General features: G+C 37.4%; 1 long non-coding RNA gene across 1 annotated transcript; it reads right to left on the minus strand.

The window, feature by feature from the left end:
- Nucleotides 1-11422: 11422 nt before the first annotated feature.
- On the minus strand, nt 11423-18131 carry LOC143652459 (uncharacterized). The gene is made up of 3 exons (XR_013160682.1): nt 18055-18131; nt 17027-17168; nt 11423-11676 (listed from the first exon to the last, which is right to left on the minus strand). It is a non-coding gene; the product is annotated as an uncharacterized LOC143652459 (long non-coding RNA).
- Between the last annotated feature and the right edge of the window lie 3071 nt (nt 18132-21202).

Raw genomic sequence — 21202 nt, forward strand, 5'->3', positions numbered from 1 at the left:
GTGATTTTCTGCATATACAATCATGTCATCTTTGAAAGGAAATAGTTTTAATTCCTCCTTTTTGATCAATAAGCTTTTTCTTGCTTTTCTTGTCTTATTGCACTGGCTAGAATCCCCAGTATTATGTTGAATAAAAGTGGAGATATGGGACATCCATGATATTTCCTCATCTTATGGGAAAATCGTTTAGTCTTTCACCATTGCATTAAGTATGTTAGCAATAGGGTAAGTTTTGTGTTCTTTATCAAATTGGGGATGTTTTGCTCTTCTATTTTTGAGTGGCTTTAACCATAAATGGATGTTGAATTATGCCATTTTTATGCATTGGTTGATATGACATTGTGATGTTTTAGCCTGTTAATATGGTGGAATATAGTGATTGATTTTTGTATACTGATTCAGTCTTGTATCTGTATAAATATCCACTTAGTCATGATGTGTGCTGTCTTTTTTCTAGGCTATTCAGATGGGAACTTTGATTATTGATTGAAGGCTTGTTCTATTTTTATATGGTGCTAAATTTTCCTCTCAGCTCTGAATTAGCTTTGTTTCATGAATTTCACTTTCGCTCAGATTATTTTCTCTATTTCCCTTGAGATTTTCTCTTTGATTCATGGATTTTATAAAAATTTGTTGCTTTGTTTCCAAGTGCTTAGAGATTTTCCTGTATTTAGTTGTTATTCCTAGTTTGAGTTACTGTGATTGGATGATATACACTGTATGCTTTCAATTCTTATAAAGAAGGTGGGGTTTGTTTTATAACTCAGGAGATAATGTACCTTGGTATATGTACCATGAAAAGAAAGTATATTCTGCTGCTACTGTTTGAAGGAATGTTCCATAAATGTGGACTAGTTGAGGGAAAGATGCTGAAATCTTCCACTAGAATTGTGGATTTGTCTATTTCTCCTTCCACTTTTATCAGTTTTTTGCTTCAGGTATTTTAAATTCCTGTTATTTGTTACATGCACATTTAGCATTATTATGTCTTTGTGAATTGAGCCTTTTATCTCTACATAATGCCCCTCTTTGGCTGTATTGTTGCTTACAAGTATATGCACGATACCTGATATTAAAATGACTGCTTTACTTTGACTGTTTGAAATGCGTAATGTTTGGCTTTTCATCTTTTCACTTTTAACTTGTCTATACGAGATTATATTTGAAGTCAGCTTCTTGTAGAAGCATCTGTTTGGGTGATGATTTTAAATCCATTTCACCAATCTCCATCTTTTAGTTGGTATATTTATACATGAACATTTAATATAATTATTGATATGTTAGGCTTTAAGTATAGGCCTTAAGTATGCCATTTTGTTGTTGCCCATTTATTCTCTCTGCAGTTCATTTCTCTGTTTTCTCTTTACTACATCGTTATTTAAACATTTTTAGATCTTCTATTTGGTTTATTTATAGTATTTTGAGTGTATTCCTTTGTGTATTTTTTTAGTGCTAGCTTTAGACATCACATTATGTATAAGCTTAATACAGCCTACTGATGTTTTGGTTTGCTATCGCTGCTGGAATGTAATATATCAGAAATGGGTTGTCTTTTTCAATGGAGATTTATTAGGCTACAAATTTACAGTTTTAAGGCCATGAAAATGCCCAAATTAAGGCATCAGGAGGAAGATATCTTCTCTGAGGAAAGACTGCTGGCATCCAGGATTCCTCTGCCACATAGGAAGGCACATGATGATTTCTGCTGGGCCTTTCCTCCTGGGTACTTGTTTCAATGGCTCTCTCTCAACTCCTATGGGTTCTTGCTTGTTTCTCCTGGGCCATTTCTCTCCAAGCTTTCTGGGCTTTTACTTTCTTTTATCATCTTCACAGAACAATCCAGTAAAGGATTAAGACCCACCTTGAATGAGCTGCATCACCTCTTATTTGAAATAGCCTAACCAAAAGGTCCCACCCACAATAAGTCTGCCCCCACAGGGATGGATTAAAAGAGCATGGCCTTTTGTGGCGTATATACATCCACAAGCTAGTGCAACTGGAGTCATCATTTTCCCATTTCAGGTGAAGTACAGAAAGCTTTCCTCCTTTTATTTCCCTCGCTTATAATGCAGTTAATTGCCTTAAATAATTGCTCTACATGCATGTAAAGCTATATCAGACGGTGTTATGATTTTTGCTTAAACCATTAAATACAACTAAGAAAACTCAAAAGTAGGAGGTTTTTTTAAACCAATGTTTTGGTTACCATTGTCTTTTCTTCCTAACTGCTGTTGTAGAGTCCTTTTATTGGTTCTCTTTTTTTTTTTTGAGAACCTTCTTTTTGGGTAGATTTTCTGGTAACAAGTTTTCTTAATTTCCTTCATCCAAGAATGTTCCATTCCTGAAGAATATTTTCACTGGATATAAGATTCTAGTTTGACAATGCTTTTAACAGTTAAAAAATGTTGTATCACTTCCTTCTGGCATCTATGGTTTCTGATTAAAAATCTATTGCCATTGGAATTATTTCTCCCTTATTGGGAAGATGATGTTTTCATGAATTTTTGCTTTTGTCTTTCATTTACAAAAGTTTGATTATGAATTTTTTTTTTTTTTTTTTTTTGCTGTGAAGTTCTTTGAATGCATTCTGTCTGAGATTCACTTGGGTTTCTTGAGACTGTAGATTTGTGTTTTTTGCAGAATTTGGGAAGTTTTTAAATATTATTTCTTCCAGTATTTTTTCAGTTCCATCCTCTTTCATATCCCTCATGGGACTCTTGATGATACAAATGTCATATATTTTTTGTTATTTTCCTACAGGTACCCTAAAGCTCTTACTTACTTTTATTTTTTAGTACGTATTTTCTCTGTTGTTCAGGTTGCTAATTTCTATCACTATCTTTCTTCTGACCCTTACATTTTACTGCTGAGCTCATCCTTCAAGTTTTTAATTTTGGTTATTGTATGTTTCAGCTCTAAAATTTCCATTTGGTTCTTGTTCATATGTCCTACTTCTTTACTGAGATTTTCTTTTTTCTTTGTTGAGACTTCATATTGTTTTATTTGTCTCGAGCATGTTTGTAATTGCTGGTTGAAATTTTTATGATTACTTCCTTAAAATTTTTGTCAGATAATTCTAAAATTTCTTTTATATCAGTGTTGGTATCTATTGATTTTACTTTCTCATTCTAGTTGAGATTTTCCTGGTTCTTCATATGATGCATGATTTTCCATTAAAAACTATATAACTTGGACATTATAAGATTCTAGATTTTTACTTAAAAATTTTCTTTCACCTGGCATCCTCTGACACCACACAATCAGGAAGAGGTGGGCTCCCACCTTGTCACTTCCAGGTTGGGGTAAAAGTTCCTGTTCCCCACTCAGTGAGGAGACTTTCAGCTACCTGTGGGTACTCTATTGACATTAGGGTAGAGGAAGGCCTTGCAAATGTTCATCAATGATCAAAGTCCTCTCATTCAGTTATCCTCTGAGACCACCCAAATGGATAGAAGAAAGAACATCTCATTATTTCTGGACTGAGGCAGGAGTCCAGGTTCCCTACATACTTGCCACTGACATTTTTAAAGGAGGGCTTCATTACTGCCCAGGAGAAAGGAAAGTCCTAGTTCTCTAGTTGGCTTCCTTAGTATCAACCCAGTAGTGCCTTGACACAGCTTGGTGAGAGTGAAAGTCTAGGCTCTCAATTTGGCCTTTGCTGTCATGGATGAGATTGGGAATACAGTTTTCTTTGTAATGTTTGACTATTGTAGAGCTGTATTGTCTAAAAGTTTTCCATCTTGTCAGGATGACACATTCTGATCTTTCAGTTAGAGAGAGCAGGATTTTTTTATGGCATTGTGTTGTTGCTGATGTTTTTCCTTTTTCTTTTGTCCTGAACGTATTGGCACATTCATAAGCTCCAACTCAGAGATATATGAAGCAAAGAAAAAGTCTAGGAAACTCACTAGTCTATGTCATTCTTTGGGTCCCAAGATCCCTATCTGACCTGCCTTCTTCTCTCCACCTTTGATTCCTCTTATTTTATTTTATATATAAGGTCCAGAATTTTTATTTCCATTATTGGGAAAAAATAGGAAAAATGTCTTCTCCATGGTCTCCAAATCAGAAGTCCAAGAGATCCAATTAAACTTAAAAACAATTTTTTTTTAAATTTTCAAGTTCTTACCTTAATTTCTGCCAGTCCACATTTGCAATTTCTCTTGTGAGTCCATGTTTCTATCTTGTGCTATACTCATTCTGTGTGAAGAGATTAGAATTTCTGGTTGCTCAGCCCTACTGACAATAAATTCTGTCAGCTTTTGTTTTTCTAAAAAAGTTTTTATTTCATCTTCATATCTGGATGATATTTTCACTGAGTGTAGAATTTTGAGTTGACAGTTTCTCCTTCAGTACTTTTAAATATTCCCTCCATTGCTTAAGGCTTTCATAATTTTAAATAAGATGTCTGCTGTAGTTTTTATCTCTTTTGCTTTACTGTCTCTTTTTTTTTCTTCTTTCTGTTCTTAAGATACTCTTTTCAAATTCAGTTTTCAGAAGTTTAACCATGATGTACCTAAATGTGTGTGTGCATGTGTGCAGGCATGTGTGTGAATGTTTGTGTAATGTTTACCAAGCACAGACTTCGCTGAGCTTCTTGTCCTTTGGTTTAATGTCTTTTGTTATTTTTGGAAAAATCTTAGCCGTTATCTCTTCACGCTTTTTTCCCACATTTTTTATCTCTTTCTCTTCTGAGACTGTAATTATACATTTATTTCCATTTTTACTTACACACACACATATATATATACACAGACAGAGGGAGAGAGAAAATACTTTTAAATGTAAAAAATCAATTCATCTTTTTGTGATTTCTTCTCTTGCTATTATACCTGACAAAAGATCAACTATTCATCTATATTTTCTCCATTTCTTCACTTCCTTTTACATTTTATAATAATTAAATTTTATATTCAACACCTTTTTTTTTCTATTTAAAGAGTATGTTTTAATTTAGAATATAAAAACAAACATAACTCAATTCAAAAATATATCTTCATGCCTGCATTCTAGTATATTCCATACAACTAGCTTATATACTATTATACACAACACAGAAAAGAGAATGATGATAGGAAGAAATTAGCTAATATAACTTGAAAAGTAAAACATGCATACATGCATACATACATACATATGTATGTTTTATATACATGCTGATATGGTACAACATATGTCAGCTTTATCTCTCCTATTAACCCTAATAGACTACTTAGACCCATATGTATACTTGCACTAATTCATTTATCAGTACAATTTACATCTTTAGCAAATATTTTCTTTCTTAAATTTACCTGAGCTGCTATGACAAATACCATACAATCAATTGGGTTAAACAACAATTTATTGACTCACAATTTCAGAGTTTAGAAGGCTTATTTCCTCCCACAGTCAGTAGCATTTTGACTGGATGGCAATGGGTTCCTTCACATGGTGATGTTTTCTCCTTTCTCTTCCAAGTTTATGCTGCTTTCTAGCTGTCAGCACCTTCCCATAGGTTTCTCTATTTCAGAATACATTCTGCCTATAAAGTAATCGTATTAAGGCCCACCTTTATTCAATTGGGCCACATCCTAACTAAAACATCATCTTGAAAGAGATCTCATTTACACTGGGCTCACACCCATAGGAACACAGATGGCCAAATATGTGTGGTTTTGGACTGTATATAATTAAACCAACCACATCAACTAATTTTTTCCATGTACTGGGGACATAGCTGTGAACCAGACACTGACCTTGTGCTTGGTTGGTTTACATTTGCCCTTCCTGCTGACAAAACTCCGTCTTTTAGTTCTGTGATTTATAAATGGCAGATGTGCAAAATGTTGACAGAGCCTTCAATTTTCACTATGATTTAACTTAAAGCTGTCAAGAACACACCTCACTATAGTGGAGTGTAAAAAGAACATCCCATTTTATTTTCTCTCCCTGGTTTCCCAGATAGGCTAGGGAGATTAGATCTTCATAAGGTATATGGAATATTTGAATGAGATGTTGAAGAGCAACTGGAATTGTAATAAGGAGACAATGAAATAAAGGTCATCCAGACAGAGGAAATAACATGATTGAAGGCAGAAGGGTACAAAAGGTGATGATGTTTCCGTGGAACAAGGAATACTGCAGAGAGAGCAGAGTGGAAAGCAGAGAGCTGGGGCAGACAAAACAGGAACTGACACTTAGAACTTGGAAATGCAAGATACCTTGATGATAAAAAGTGGTAGTGTGCCTTGGCCAGGATTGCCAAATAACTTTCTGAAGAATCAGTAACAAACTATCCTTAAAATGATAATCCTTTTACACTGCTTTAGACCTAGTAAAAGAAAGTACTCAATACCTTTTTCTAAATCTAGAATAGTCTTGATCCAAATTACTGTCAAGAAAGCAGGAAAAATGAAAGCACTGGCCAATCTCACAATGATGAAAACAATATAGATTTAGAATGGAACAAATAAAATTCAATAGAATTTTTTTAAGCCACCTCTTCAGTCACATCTGTGGTATAGACCCAAGATGTATATTAAGAGATGAAAGGATAAAAACTATTAAAATATCCAAAATTCTCGAAGAATCCACTTAAAAATCCAGATCTCTTCACAACTTAAAGCAAATAAAACTTAGTAGAAAAGGAGCTGATGGACATTTCCATGATAATATCTTGTATGTAATTAATATATTTAATACCTAGATCAGCCAAAGTCAAGGCTAAAGTTAAATGTCACCAGTAGATAATGCATTTCTGGATTACAAAATAATTGTGGAATTTTATTTCTGAATATTTCAATGCAGTTATTGAAAAGTTGGTGTCACATTTTAAGTATGACACAATGGTGCAGAAATGGTCATTTCTCAGGACCGTCAGTAGTCAGTTCACACTTGTGGTGATTAAATGTGGTCACTGTATCTACAATACCAAAAGGACTCTTGTACCTGATGAGTAGAGGTATTTGGGGGCAGTTATCTTGATTTCTCAAATTTGGTTTCTTTCCTATATACTCTATACTCTTTTTTTTTTTTTTTTTGTATGCTATATGGCAGAGTCACATTTCATTATTTTTTCCATGTGAGAATCCTGTTATTGCAGCACCATTTGTCGAATTTTTATTTGTTTGTTTGTTTTGCTTGTTTATTTGTTTTTGAGAAAGTGCATGGACCAGAAATGAAACCCTGGTCTCCTGCAAGGCAGGCGAGAATTCTACCACTGAACTATCAACGCTCGCATCCCCGCTCTATGTTCTTTTTATACTTCATGGATGTTCTTATATATAACTTTGGAGTTTTTCTTTCCTGTGAAATTTTTATTCAAATTTGGTCTAATGTTCTGCTTTTAATTCATTGTCTCAAATTTTGGCAACTTCTATTTTATTTCTTGGAGGACTCATGGTCTAAATAAAATGAAATAGCTATAAATACAGTTCCTAGGGCTTTAATGGTAGCCCAAAAGAAGTCTATAAAGAATGGAATTATGACATCTCATTCCTATTATTCTGCCTTGTATTTTAGTAAAAATTTATGAATATTTATTGGTTCCTAAATGTCCTTCTAACTGATTAAGCTGATATATACTATTCATTCTTATATCCATTATCATTCTGTTTTTTGTAATTGGCAAGGTCTAAATTGTTCTTGCACATGAAAACAACTATTGCTACCACAATCATCAAACCATTTAAATCTTATGCATGTGACTTTTCAACACAGAAAAAATGAAATATAAAACAAAACAAAATGTAAAATATGGTCACTCAAAGTTCCATGCAGAATGCTTTCGCAAAAAGTGAATATTCAGAAATATTCAGATATGGCAGTATATTCAAGTTATATATCTTGTTTCTATTTCTAACACTTTTGCTGATGAGATATAATCACCTGCATGATCATTTGATCGTTGATTACAAACTAAGACCAGAAAGTAGCTACTCAAAGCAAGACTCAACTCATCAATAAGGGCAGAGTATCAGAGAAACAAGGCCTGATTTTGTGTCACCTTAATGTATATGTGTGCATATGTATATGTATGTGTATATGTGTAGTAACAAGTGGTCGGTAGACTAAAAAAATGTACAATCAATAGGTCTGCCTAATAATTTAACATTGTCTTTTCTTCTTTGAACATCTTGCTTAAATATTTAATTAGAGCTATTATCTCAAAACAAAAGCCATCATCATGTTCAGTAATCAAACACTAATGCTAGTGTTTATTCCCAATAAAGTCAGGACCCATTCAAAGATGTCCACTCACCATTGTTATTTAACCAGTTATGCCATTTAACTAGCTGTGACAGTAATGACTAACCAGGGAGAGGGCAGCAAAAGGCTCACTGGGGTGAGTCCATGCTCCACAAACACTGCTTGGGAACAGAATTTGTTCAGTCCCTTGCAGCTCTCAGTCAACCCAACCACACTCAGGACAACCAGCACCTCAAAAAAAGTCGTGTAAGTCATCACTCTTAATCATTTTTATTCCATGTCTATTGTTTGGGGATTTTATTTTGTTTGCTTATTTAATTTTTATCTGTTCCAGTTACCAGTTCCTATTAAATGGCTCTCTGTGGTACAAAATTCTTGATGGCCTCATTTTATGAAATGCAATAATATTGCACCAAGCACATTGCTCATGGACTCCTCAAAGAAAGAAAAAAAAGAAAAGATGTAATATGAATTTCATAGATCAGAAAATAAAAACTCCAATTTGCCTGACAATCTCACAGTCGTTAGAAGCCAGGCCATCAGCTTCAATTCTGGCATCTATTCTCACATACCCCGAAGCCCATTGGTCATATTAGCACCTGTTTTGGCATCAGGTCTGAGCAGCCTAATACAGAAGAGTGAGGTCCCCAGAAGTCAGAGGATTTGCTGGGTTTATGCCAGAGCAAAGTTCCATGAGTTTCCTGAGACACTCGCTCAGCAAAGCACCTGACTTGGTCGTGGAGCCGGGGGGGCTGATCGCTGCTGGCTGCCTTACCACCCCACACTAAGCCGGGCCTCTGCACAGCACTGGATTTCTGCCACCCCCTCTGTACTGCTGTAATTACCTCTGCATTTAACACATGGTCATTAATGATGGTGCCTATGAGAATGTGATAATATTTCCCTTCCTTTATTGGATAAATGCATCTGCCCGCTTTATCTTACGTTTTTTAAGAAGTACAGCCTTAGATTAGCAAACCATGTTGGGTCATTTTTTTTTCTTTTCCTGACCCCCAGCCTCCATGTATAAAGCTTCTAGCTTTCTCTATTCTAAAGTTCACTGAAGTATTTTTCTGCTTTCCTGCAGTTTTTAAGTAGATAATAAGTTCCAAAATTCACCAGCCTTTCGCTGAAAGAAGCTTGTCACGGTGGTTGGTAGCTAATGAAGGCCCCTTTAGTTTATCTTCATCAATTGTCAAATATTTGAGTCCATGAAGTGGTGTGATGAGGTACAAAGACAGATATTTGAAGGGATTTTAACTCATTTGAGCAATTACATGCTTAACTGCCCTGCGATAATCTGTCAGTCTGAGCCTTTTCTGCACAGTACAAGTGGGGAGCGTTAGAATAGCTGGATTTAGAACATAAAGGCTTAGTCTGAATGGAAGAAAGGCACCAAGAGATTAATTGCCAGTAACAAACAGCAGGGCTGCTTGCAAGTTATATATCACATAGTTACCTACCAGCGGCGATGGGGCCCGCTCGCAGAGCACAGCTCCTCTCGGGACAAAACAGTCACAGGGCTGAATCCCTCAGCACCAACCTCAATTTGCAGGAAGGAAGAGAATGTCATGTTTTTTAAAAGTGTAGTAGTAAACACGCACATACAGACATAAAATGTATGCATACATTCATATATGCAATGTATGCATATAATATTTCTAGCAGTTTTTGCCCACAGATTCATCCTTCTAATAGTTAGTTGACTAACCCATCTTTCCTACATCTCTGAAAGTGTAACACATTCAAGTCATTATAAATTAAGTCAATGTAATGCCTAGAAGCCCACAAAAATGTGAAACAGAACAAATCATTCCTTGATTTCAAAATTTACCATAAAGCCACAGAAATCAAGACAATGTGGTATTGGGGTAAGGACAGGTACACACATCAATGGAAGAGAACAAAACGATGACATACAACACATGGAACAAGTCCATGGATATGGTTCCATTCATTGAAAATATCATTCTAAGAGAGCAAATATCAAGAACTTGGGGGGGATACTGTGTGTTGTTTTTGTTTTAAATTGTTGTTGCTGTTGCTATTGAATGATGATTTTTCTGCTTTTCCCAGAAATACTGTTTGAGATTCTGTTTTTCTAGCAGGAGATAACTAGAATGACACCATGTTGATTGCATTTGGCAACTATATAAAAGATGATATATTCTTTCACTTATCCATTTGTTCATTCATGAATGTGCTTGTTTATTCATTTATCTAGTGTTTCCTAAGTGCTTTGCGAAGTGCATTCAGAGAAGAAGAAGAGCCCGTGTAGGTGCAGTGATCAGGAAGAGGTGACGAGGGAATGGAATCTCTGGGGGCTTTGAAAGCAGCTGTGTTGGCCAAAGAAGGAGGGAGGGACGGACATTTTGTCTGGAGAGAAGGAAAGGATCAAAATTTGGAGAAAGGGACCAAGAGTGGACAGGTATTTTGGAGGATCTTCTCTAGGAGGTCAACTTGTAGAACCATGGTTGGAAAGGTATTTTAGAGACAGATCATGTAGGGTTTTTAAGCCAAATCAAAGAGATTGGACTTAACCTGGGGCAATGATATACTATCAAAGGGTTTGAGGGTAATAGCTACACTTCAAGAAGGTTGCCCTAGGAGAAATCATGTCAGGAAATAAAATAAATCACCTGGGAGAGGGAGACTAACATGACAACTTTAATAATAACTCCACATCTGCACATAATGACAAGGATTCACATTATGGTTAGGAAAGTAGAGATAGAGAGAAGGGAAAACATGTAGAATTTACAGGTATAGTCCTCTGATTTGATGTTGTGGATGATGAAGAGAAAGACTTTGAAGATGGTTTCAGACCTTGATAATGGGTGTCATAAAAATGGGAGAATGGGGACTAAGAATGAAGAGATTTGAGGAAAAGGACACATGGTGTTGGTGGTACCTGTAGGAACTCCAAAGAGCTCTGGTCCACAGCAGATCAAGAGTAGATTAAACACTCTAAAGAGTGGTCTTAATAGGGGACACATATCGAATTGTATGCATTGGCATGGTGGTTGAAACCTGGAGCATGGATGAAATTGCCAGGGGCAAGTGCAGAGAGAGGACAGCAATATGGCCATGACCATTCTTATGGAGGACACACGTGCTGAGGGAAAAGGTGGTACACTCATACTTGTTGACTATTTTGCCTGTGCAAGCAGTGAGCTGAGGGCTTTCGATACATTATCTTACCTCATTTAATAACCACAGACATCCCACGAGATTTAGTTTTATTCCTATAAGACCAGCAACTGTCATGATTATGCTTCCTTTGAAGAAGGAGCTTCTCCTGTTGACTCTTGATAATTAAGAAGGGAAAGAGAGAAAGAAACCTAGAAGAACTCTCATCTGTAGGAAAATTGGTGGCGTTTAAGAAATGCAGATCATTCTTTTGTGCTTCAGTTTCCTCCACTCACAGATGAGAATGGATGAATAACAGCTCCCGCACTCACCAAGAAGGAGCTACACAGCTCTTGTCTAGAATATAAAATAGATATGTAAGATGAGGAAATAGTCATTCTTAGTTATCCATTTTTAACTACCACCCTTGAGTCATATGTATTTTCAAGATACTATTTCTGTATCTTTCTTAACATATGTTAGATGCTCAATAAAAGTATTCAATTAATGAGTGCTTGCATAAAACTCCCAACAACCACAATTATATATGCTTCTGAGCATAAAGTATTCATTTAGACTGGAAAGAAATTAATTGGAATTCCCAGTCGACACTTTTCTAAGACTATAGTTGTCTTCAATTCCTAAGGTTATCATGAAAAAGTGCTACAAACTTCTTGATTTAGAAGTATGAAATCAAGATGTCAGAAGGGCCATGCTCCATCTGTAAACTATGGAGGGTACTCTTCCATTCTCTTTTCTAGCTTCTGGTGTTTACCAATTATCCTTGGAGTTTGGATTGTAGATGCATCACTCCAATCTCTGCCTCCTCCATATTCACATGGCCTTTTTACTCAATGTCTGCCTATGTGTGTCCAAATTTCTTTTTCTTAAAAACAAACCAGTCATATTGGATTAGGCACACCCTAATCTGATTTGGCCTCTTCTTAACCAGCCAAGACCTTATTTCCTTATATGGACATATTCTTGGGACTGGGGATTAGGGCTTGACTCTGTCTTTTTGGGAGACCCAATTCAAATACAACAATAGTGCTACCTCTATCAGTCTCTCATATGAGGGGTCAGGATGAAGCGTGGGTGGATGGCCATGGATTTGTTATATCTAGCAAACAAGTAAACTATATATAAAAAATGACAAAATCATGAGAAGGAATTCAATAGTGTGAGAAGATAAAGCAACATCACTGTTCAGCCACGAAGTGTGTGTAGTGAATCAGACTCTTCCCAAGGTGTTCATTTAATGACCTCTCATGTCATTTATTTGGAACCTCCAAAAGCACGCCTGTGGCTTCATTTATTCATAGCAGAGATGAATCTGTGTCTCTTCATCCATGATTCTCACAAAGTCCCTTTGGGGTCGATGTGCATGGAATTGATTTTCCAGGTGGAGTTTTTAACACTGAAGCAGAACTCTCCAATTGTCCCACTTGCATATTGAATTGATGACTGACTCTGCTTAACTCGCCATGTGTTCCATCTATAATATAGCCAAAAAGAACACCAAATTTGACCAATCTCTTCCTTTCTTCCTTCTTCACACAAGTCAGTATTAAGTAACCAATGCCTATGTTTAGAGCTGTAGAAGAACTCTGAATCACAGTGTGCATGAAGGGAGACCTTTCTAAGGGCTTATCCCATAGGCCAGTCTAAGAGTTTATCCCAAAGCAGCCCAACCCAAGCTAAACTTTCTCATAAATCTTTGCTTCATTTTTGCATGCCATGAAATATCATACTGTGCACCTTAATATATTCATCCATTTTAATATGAAAATGCATGGTTTCCAAAATCTTTGAGTAAGACAGTGTTCTGCCTTTGCCATATACCTTGGTACAAAACTGCATACCCACAAGCCTCCAATTTGTGAAATATGATTCTTGGGAAAAGAGATGGCCCTCAAGGGCCCCATAATGTAGTAGAGATGACAAAAGAGGAAACAAAAATAGAGCATGATAAAAGCTATGAAAGAAACATGTACAGAGTCTGTGGGATGGAAAGTAACACCATGTTCTTCTTTTCCTTTGTGATTTTTAGCACACAGAGGATGAAATGCGCTTACTGAGCACCTGCCAGAAAAATTGAAACCGACACACTAAGAAATGTCTTTGGACCATAATGGCAATATACCACATCATTTCAGAAAGTTGTACATATGGCCCTTAGTTTTGAACATAACAGTACTGCTTGGGGCCATTTCCAGGTACTGTTTGCCATCTGCCTCCATCCAGAGTGCAGTAACCCACACCTTCAGACTGGAGCAGTCAGGCAATTTGTGATGTGCACTCATCTTTGCCGTGCACAGTCCAGCCTGTCTCCACAGCACAACCAACCAGCAACATGGTTCTCCCTTTCCACATGGGGAACCGGCTACCACACTGCCTTCAGTGCATCTCAGACACATCATTGATCCACCGACTGGCTGCCATGTCTCAGGATAGCTGTGCTTATGGTTAGGGGTGCCCCTCTCTTGATGTCATCCCCACATGTGGGAGTTTTTCATTTGAAACTATCACCTCAGACTGAATTTCAAAATACTCTCGTAGCAGTAATGAGATTTCCAGGCACTCCTTGGAACCCAATGGAGTCTCTTGGCAGCAGCACACAAACTCCACATAATCTGTTTATTCCTATTCTTCAACTGGCAGCATATGGTGATGGCAAAGAGAGAACCTATGCACTGATGTTATGAATTGCCACTGTTGGCAGCCATCGAATATATTAAGATAGCTATCTATGGGTATGGGTGCAACCAGGCACACAGAATGCCACAGCAGTCAGAAAACAAACAACAAATCCTGCTGCTGAATGGAACTGAATGGGACACATTATGCTGATGCCTTACTGCTAACCCATAGACAAGATTTCCTCCAAGTCATCAACCTACATTAAACAATTAAGCAAAGATTTCTTTCTAGAGGCAAAACTAATGGATTTCTTCTCTGCTCAGTGGTATCAAAACAACCCCTCCCTCCTCAATTATGGATTGAATTGTGTTCAGTATATGCTGAAGTACTGAAACCCAGTCCCATGTATGTGACCCTGTTTGGAAACAGGGTCTTTGAAGAAAATATTCGTTAAGATGGGTCCTAATCCATTATGAATGGCATCTTTATAAGAAGAGAAAATTTAGAAACAGACAGAAAAGACAGCCATGTGAGGTAGAGATTGACTTATATCAGAAGCTAAAAAACACCATGGATCTCCAGCAAGCCATTGTCATATCCCTCCAGACTTCAGAGGAAGTATGGCCCTGCCAAACACCTTGATTTTGGACCTCTGGCTTCCACAGTTGTGAAATAATACATCTCTGTTGTTTTAAGCCATGCAGTTGTGGTACTTGGCTACAGCAGCCCCAGGGAATTAGGAAGTTGCTATTTCACAAAAGATAAAGCCCACACTCCATAGGATGCCTGGTGCATGAGTCCCATCTCCCATCATTCCCCATCCTTCCCCCCCAAACCTTCCATTCTCCTAAGCCTCTGTTCACTTTTGCTCCTGGTATTTCTTTCTCCCTGGTATGTATTTTTCCTCTTCCTGCATAGAAAATATTTATTTGGTGGCCAAGGCTTAGCCCAGATGCTGCCATCTCTAGTAGGAGGAATCACCACTCCTCTGGTTCTGACCATTTTGGGCATGCCTCTATTGCAGTACATTCTCTGCTAGCCATCATTATGTATCTGTATGTTAGTCTTTCAGGCTGGCCTTGAGAGAAGAATCATATGTTTCTAACCTCTGCCCTGGTCCCTTGCAGAGCACGTGAAACATAGGAGACCCTGTGCCAACATTTTGTGAACTTAGGCTTTATTTATAGTTGTGAAACACAGGCATGGCTATGACTTGCTTTGATGTCAAAGTCAAACACATACTCGAGTATGGACGGGGCCAGGTAGATAGCAGAAATGAAATGACTAATGTATATCCCATGGAGATTTTGATAAGCAGAAGCATTCCCGGCCCTTTCCAGGCAGCAGGCACTACTCAAATGCTTCCAATCACTGTTCTGTTGATCTACGGGCTCATATAGCCAATCTCCCTACCCTCACCACCCTACCAAGAAACCCCAGAAATCCAGACTTTTGTTTGATGTTTTCTGATTTGTAAGTGAGAGAACCTGATTTTAAAACTTCTGAAAAATGTACAGACCAGGCATAACATATCTGTAGATCAGGTGTGGACAGAAAATCATCAGGTTTCAAGCTCAGCTTTATCTACCCCTCTTCTAACCATGGACCAAGGTGGGACAGGAAATACTAAGTCAGTATTCCACTCTCCCAACCATGGGCCTCTAAAATGCAGAGGAAGGCACAGACCTGATTACTTATAAATATTAATAGTCTGGCATTTTTAAAGTACTGAGGAGAAGAAGTTATGGTCACCAATTGGATAGTTTAAAATAGTAGTGGGAACAGTATCTTTTTTCCACCTGAGGCGCCACAAATTCTCACCTCCAAATATTGAAGCACAAATGTGTTTAGAATTTATAGTACCAAATACAATGGAACAAGGTCAAGACCATGAATCTAGCATTTCATGTTTGAATTTCATATCTGACATCCCATTCCCTTGGGGCACAACTTTTTAATTATTATTTGTAGATCATCTTTCTCTTATACACCTGAGAAGTGCAATTATCACCCTGAAATGCAATATCAGAGGTATTTATTTTCTGAAATGAAAATTTTATATTGAAGTAGGGGCCTAAGCATACAATTTATGGCTATAGAATCCTTGACAGCCAGTCAAAAATATGTGTGTCCAGAATGTGAAACTAGCTCATAATTAACAATGAAACTCGGATGATTTAAATAGAAAAACACAAACCCAAACTCTTTTGCTTTCTCATCAGATTACTATTTCCCAGACTCAACACCACAGATATTCACATTGTTGATGCCAATTTTTGCCCTTATGGCTATCTTGATCCTGATGAGTAGTTTTTGTGAAATTAAGTAGTTTTTGTGAAATTAAATGACTGTAACATGCATATTTATTCTCTGTTCTGCATTTTTCCAACAGAATATTCCCCAGCATGCTAGTGCAGTACCAAAATGGATAGCCATGGTGTGAATGAAACTTGAGCAAACATTTTAAGGGAAGATAAGTACCCAATGGGATTTTGATACAAGAGTGCAGGACCAGCAATCAACACCTTCAGATCTATTCTCAATTCCCCAAAATGTAGCCAGGTCTTCAAAGTTAACAGTATGCCTCTGTTGGAAGACTTCCTGGGGAAGGGAAAGCAGTTAGAAGTATGGGGGAAGAGGAGGAGACCTAGCCAAACTTTTGACAACAGAAACCTGCTGAAGTTCATGACTGTTCGTAGAGGCACTGAAATTCCTGATTCTAGGTTACCAGTCTATGAAACGTAGGCAAAATTATGCCATTTCCAGCAAACCTGGGTGACTTATTTTTGAATAATCAGTTTGGTTTTCCATTTCCTGGAAATCCTCTTGTAAGAGTTTTTTGTTTTCACTTGTGGGGTAGAAAAGGATCTTGCAGTTGAGCAAGTAAGTCCAACCCCCTAACTAGTACTTAATCCCTTACATAAAAGGTCCACAAAGAATCATCTTGTCTGTAGTTCCACACCTTCTATAATGTGTCTTTCCTAGACTGAGTCTATCCTTTTAAGCTTGCATACATTGGCTTAAATCTGAGCTGCTGAGGCCATCCAAAACAAAAAATTTTTCTCACCTCTATGACCTTTCTTCACACAGCTGAAGACAGTGCTCATGGTATTCAAAGTATTTTCAGCTCCTGGGTCAGTTTCCACAGTTCCTTCACTTGCTCTTCATATAATGTGACTTCCTTGCCTTTTCTTGAGCGGTAACTTCCCCTGGAAAATAGAAAGGTAGTTCGTAATTGTGAATCTAGTACTAGCTAAGGTGCATCTTCTTGTGTAACCTATTGCTTACCACTGGAAAATATCTTGGGCTAGATAATCTCTGACTTCACTTCTACTTGCTGTTGAACCATCCATACTTGTTTTATATATAGATAGATAGATATATTATATATGTGTATTGATATATATAAATACATATATAATATATATATTATATATATGTATTATATATGTATTTATATATAAATAAATATATATTGTTTTATATTTATATATGTACTTATATTATATATATATATAATATTCAAACAGCGTTTTACCTAGTCACTCAACACATTTATTAAGCATTTACTCTGTGCCAGCTACCACAGTAGTGATGACAAAACCTCTTGGAGCTGATATTCCAGTTAGGCCATCAACCCAGATCAACTCCTGGGAGTAGTGTCATTGCAGATCCTGGGAAAGACTGGAAAGTGATGTTGCTCTCTCAGAAAAGCATATACTCCCTCCCAATCTGCTGCCATAGTGGAACCGTGGACTTGTGAATTTGGAGTGAATCTGAGTCAACTCAGCGCTCCTCATACATGAGGCTTTGTCGTGTACCTCTTCCCACCCGTCTTCCACACCTCTCCCTTGCCTGTGTTTGAGGTCATTCTTTTATTCTCTGTTATTCTTTGCTTATCTGTTTTTCCTGAAACTGTGGTGTGAATATGATTCTTGCCAAGTCACTACCACTTATATTCTCAGATGTCTATCAAGGAATCATCCTTTGAAAACAGCTGATAGATGGAACTGATATTTGCACATTTCTCCAAACTGTAGCCTTTATGGGAGGTTTTGCTCATCATATATGTAAGGGGTTCAGGATACCTCTCACCTCTTCCTTCTAGGATTCTGAATGCTGTGGAACGTATCTTGAGATGAGATCCTTTGTATATAGACAGGTCACCTTATACTTCTTCAAATACAGGGCTTCATTGGAGAATGGCTCTGTGACTGAGGCTGCAGCTGCAGTAAGGGTTCTTGCCCTTACAACATCTCTGCATCCAACATGGAGTCAGCTTGTTCAGATAGGCCTCTTATAGACATCCAGAATCACACAGAAAAGAAGAGAAATGAGCACTTGCAAATTCTACCCCATGTCCTACTTAGTGCAGACAGAAAGAAGAGGGCCATTCTTCTACCCCATTGAAAGTCAATTAAGTAGACAAGAGAGAGAAAAGCTTGCCCACAGGCAGAAGCCCTTATTCTGTAAGCCAGTCCACCTGGTAAATGGGACCCATTCCTCGGCATTTCATTGCCTTTATATCTCTCTCTACATGACCCCCTACTCATTTTATAAAGTGATGGTTTGTTTTTATATCTGATTACCCTGTTATGTCTGAAGGGAGTGTCAAGCAGCATGCATGAAGGTATTCACACATACCTAGCCAGAGCATGGCTTGGGGAAAACGTTCATCAAAAGTTTATGAAACATATGCCTCAGCTCTCATTCCTCTCTAAACGGCATGTTAGTAAAGAACCTTCACTGTTTCATGTCATCACTTCCTGTGGCCCTTGTAAAATTCAGTATAAATAATTTGCCTGGTGGACAACAAATCTCTGGAAATAAGGATTGCTTTATGTCCTCTTCATTATAGCATTTCTATAGCTGTAATCACTTTATGATGCTTGAAAATCACATCAGATTAACAATTAGAATAGCCCATAATATGCAATCATGTTCTAGCCATCATCCATATAGCTTCTTTGATTTTCTATTTTCAAAAGCACAAAATGCAAAGATGGAAATCATATATTAAAAAGATATCAGTTTTTAAGTACTTGATGGAGTCAGTTAATGGGCTATACTCTGATTTACATTTTAAATGAACTTTGAAAAATCAATCATGCAAAAGTAGCCTTCTAATAGATGCAATTATAAATATACAATGCCTTCTATATGGCACTTTAAATAAAAAGGATAAAGATGTTGCTGCATCTACTGACAAATGCTATTGATGAAATTGGTTCAATGAAGATGTCAGAATTTACCAAGAAAAAACAAATGACCTCTACATTTAACACTGCTGGAGGTTCCTGCTAATTAGCATCTAGAGATATCATGCTATAGATGCTTCTTTAAAAGCTATCAGCTCTCCAACTCTTCACAGTGACATGGTATCTATCAAAGTCTCATGGTGCCTGCAATTCTGACAAAAGGCACTCCGAAGAACAGGCACGTACCACCATATTTGCATTTTTGCATCTCATTATAAACATAATTGCATACCAGAGCAGCAATTCCTCTTGACTATCTCAAAAAACATTATCAGCAACGTCTGAAATAGATGCTTAAATGTCAACTATTGACAAGCAAGAAAGGCTGACCTTTGAAGGTTCTCATTCTTCTGAGATGCTCCCTGCTATGACTCACTTCTTAACTTTCCGCCTGTATTTAATAACAAAAAAGGGACACAGTGGCTCAAAGAACTGCAGTTGTGTATGGGAAACAAGAAGTGAGTCGAGGAATTGCAAACTACAATGAATTTATCATCCCTATTAGCAATCATCTGGAATTGGCAGGATATTTGCTATCACAATTCTTAAAACCACTGAAACTTTAAGAAGAGTGGACATTAACGTGATCACAATGGACTCTCCACAAAATTATATAGTGCCTCCACATTAACAACTAAAATAGTAACATGATTACTATTTTGACAAAGAGCCAAACAGCCTTTCTCCTAGAAGCATACAACCCATTTTACACATTGTCACAAGTAGAGTCTAAGTGTTCGACAAGTACCAACAGCTAATCTAAAACTGTGCAGAACCATTTACACTCTCTCCAGTAAGATCTGTCTCTCTTGAGAGGCCTTCATCGCACAGCTCTCATATTGAATGCCTTTATCCTGTCATCATCCCATGCTGGAACTACCTCAATTTGCACAGCAATTTGGTACACGTTTTTCCAAAAGCACTAATCAATTTTAACTCACATTGAAACACCACCGAAATGGCTGCCAATGTCCAAAAAATGCTAATCAATTTTGAAAATCTACATCATGGCTTGCATCCCAGATTTTCCACCCAATCCCCATCAAATAGAAATGATAGAAAATTATGTTAACATGTTCAGCCGCTTGTTTGCTTATTTTAGCTGAGACATTGGTCATGCTTCAATGGCAAACTAACCGCCTGTTTGGAAGCTCATCCAGTTTGTGCTATGTTGGGTGGCTGTGTGGCAACAATGTGAAATGGCTGTCACACTTCACGTTCAAACACAGGGATTTCCATATGAATTCTTTTCCCTATTTTGCTTTTGAAGAACATACGGGATTCTTTTTTTTCTTAGATGGGAGAATATGCATTTTTAATGTTTCTGATTCCCCAGAGAACACTCTCTAGTGTAAAAGCTGCTTTGTTGATAGGCATGTCACATAAATTTATATTTCAGACCCATTGAGCAAGTGTGGGATATGAGAAAAAACAGATAAAAGTTAAGTACACAAAGCCCACATAAATAAGTCTCTCCCTATAAAAAGGAAAAAAAAAAACGCCAATTATTCCCAGAATTTAGATTCCAAAGAGATCACAAATGCCAGTAGTCTATCCTCCCAATTCTAAGGATACCCTTCAAAGGCCTGTCAGAAAGATAACCATTCCAATGAACAGATTCACACCACTCCCCAGGAAGGGAAGTTTCACTGAGACCAATTCACCGATTCAAAATTTAGTCCTAAAGTAGGGCTCAAAAGTTATTCATTGAGACATCTCCTGATTAGTCCCAGGCTGTTATAAAAATATACAAAGCCCAAAGACTGCCTCTTTCCCTGGTGGCAATTACATCGTCACTTAGTCTTTTGGGTCTCAAGAAGACAGTCTCACTCAATCCATACCTTCTCAGGAGAAGCTCCCTAATGCCCCCCTGCACTCTTGGTCAACTTTTTCTGACTGCTCCACAATTGGTCAGCAACCCTTTAAAAACATCCAGAACTGTCCCCCGGCACTGGAACACAACTTCCCAGTGAAAGCATAGCTTC

The sequence above is a fragment of the Tamandua tetradactyla genome, chromosome 12 (genome assembly GCF_023851605.1).
Source record: "Tamandua tetradactyla isolate mTamTet1 chromosome 12, mTamTet1.pri, whole genome shotgun sequence".
Taxonomy (NCBI): Eukaryota; Metazoa; Chordata; class Mammalia; order Pilosa; family Myrmecophagidae; genus Tamandua; species Tamandua tetradactyla.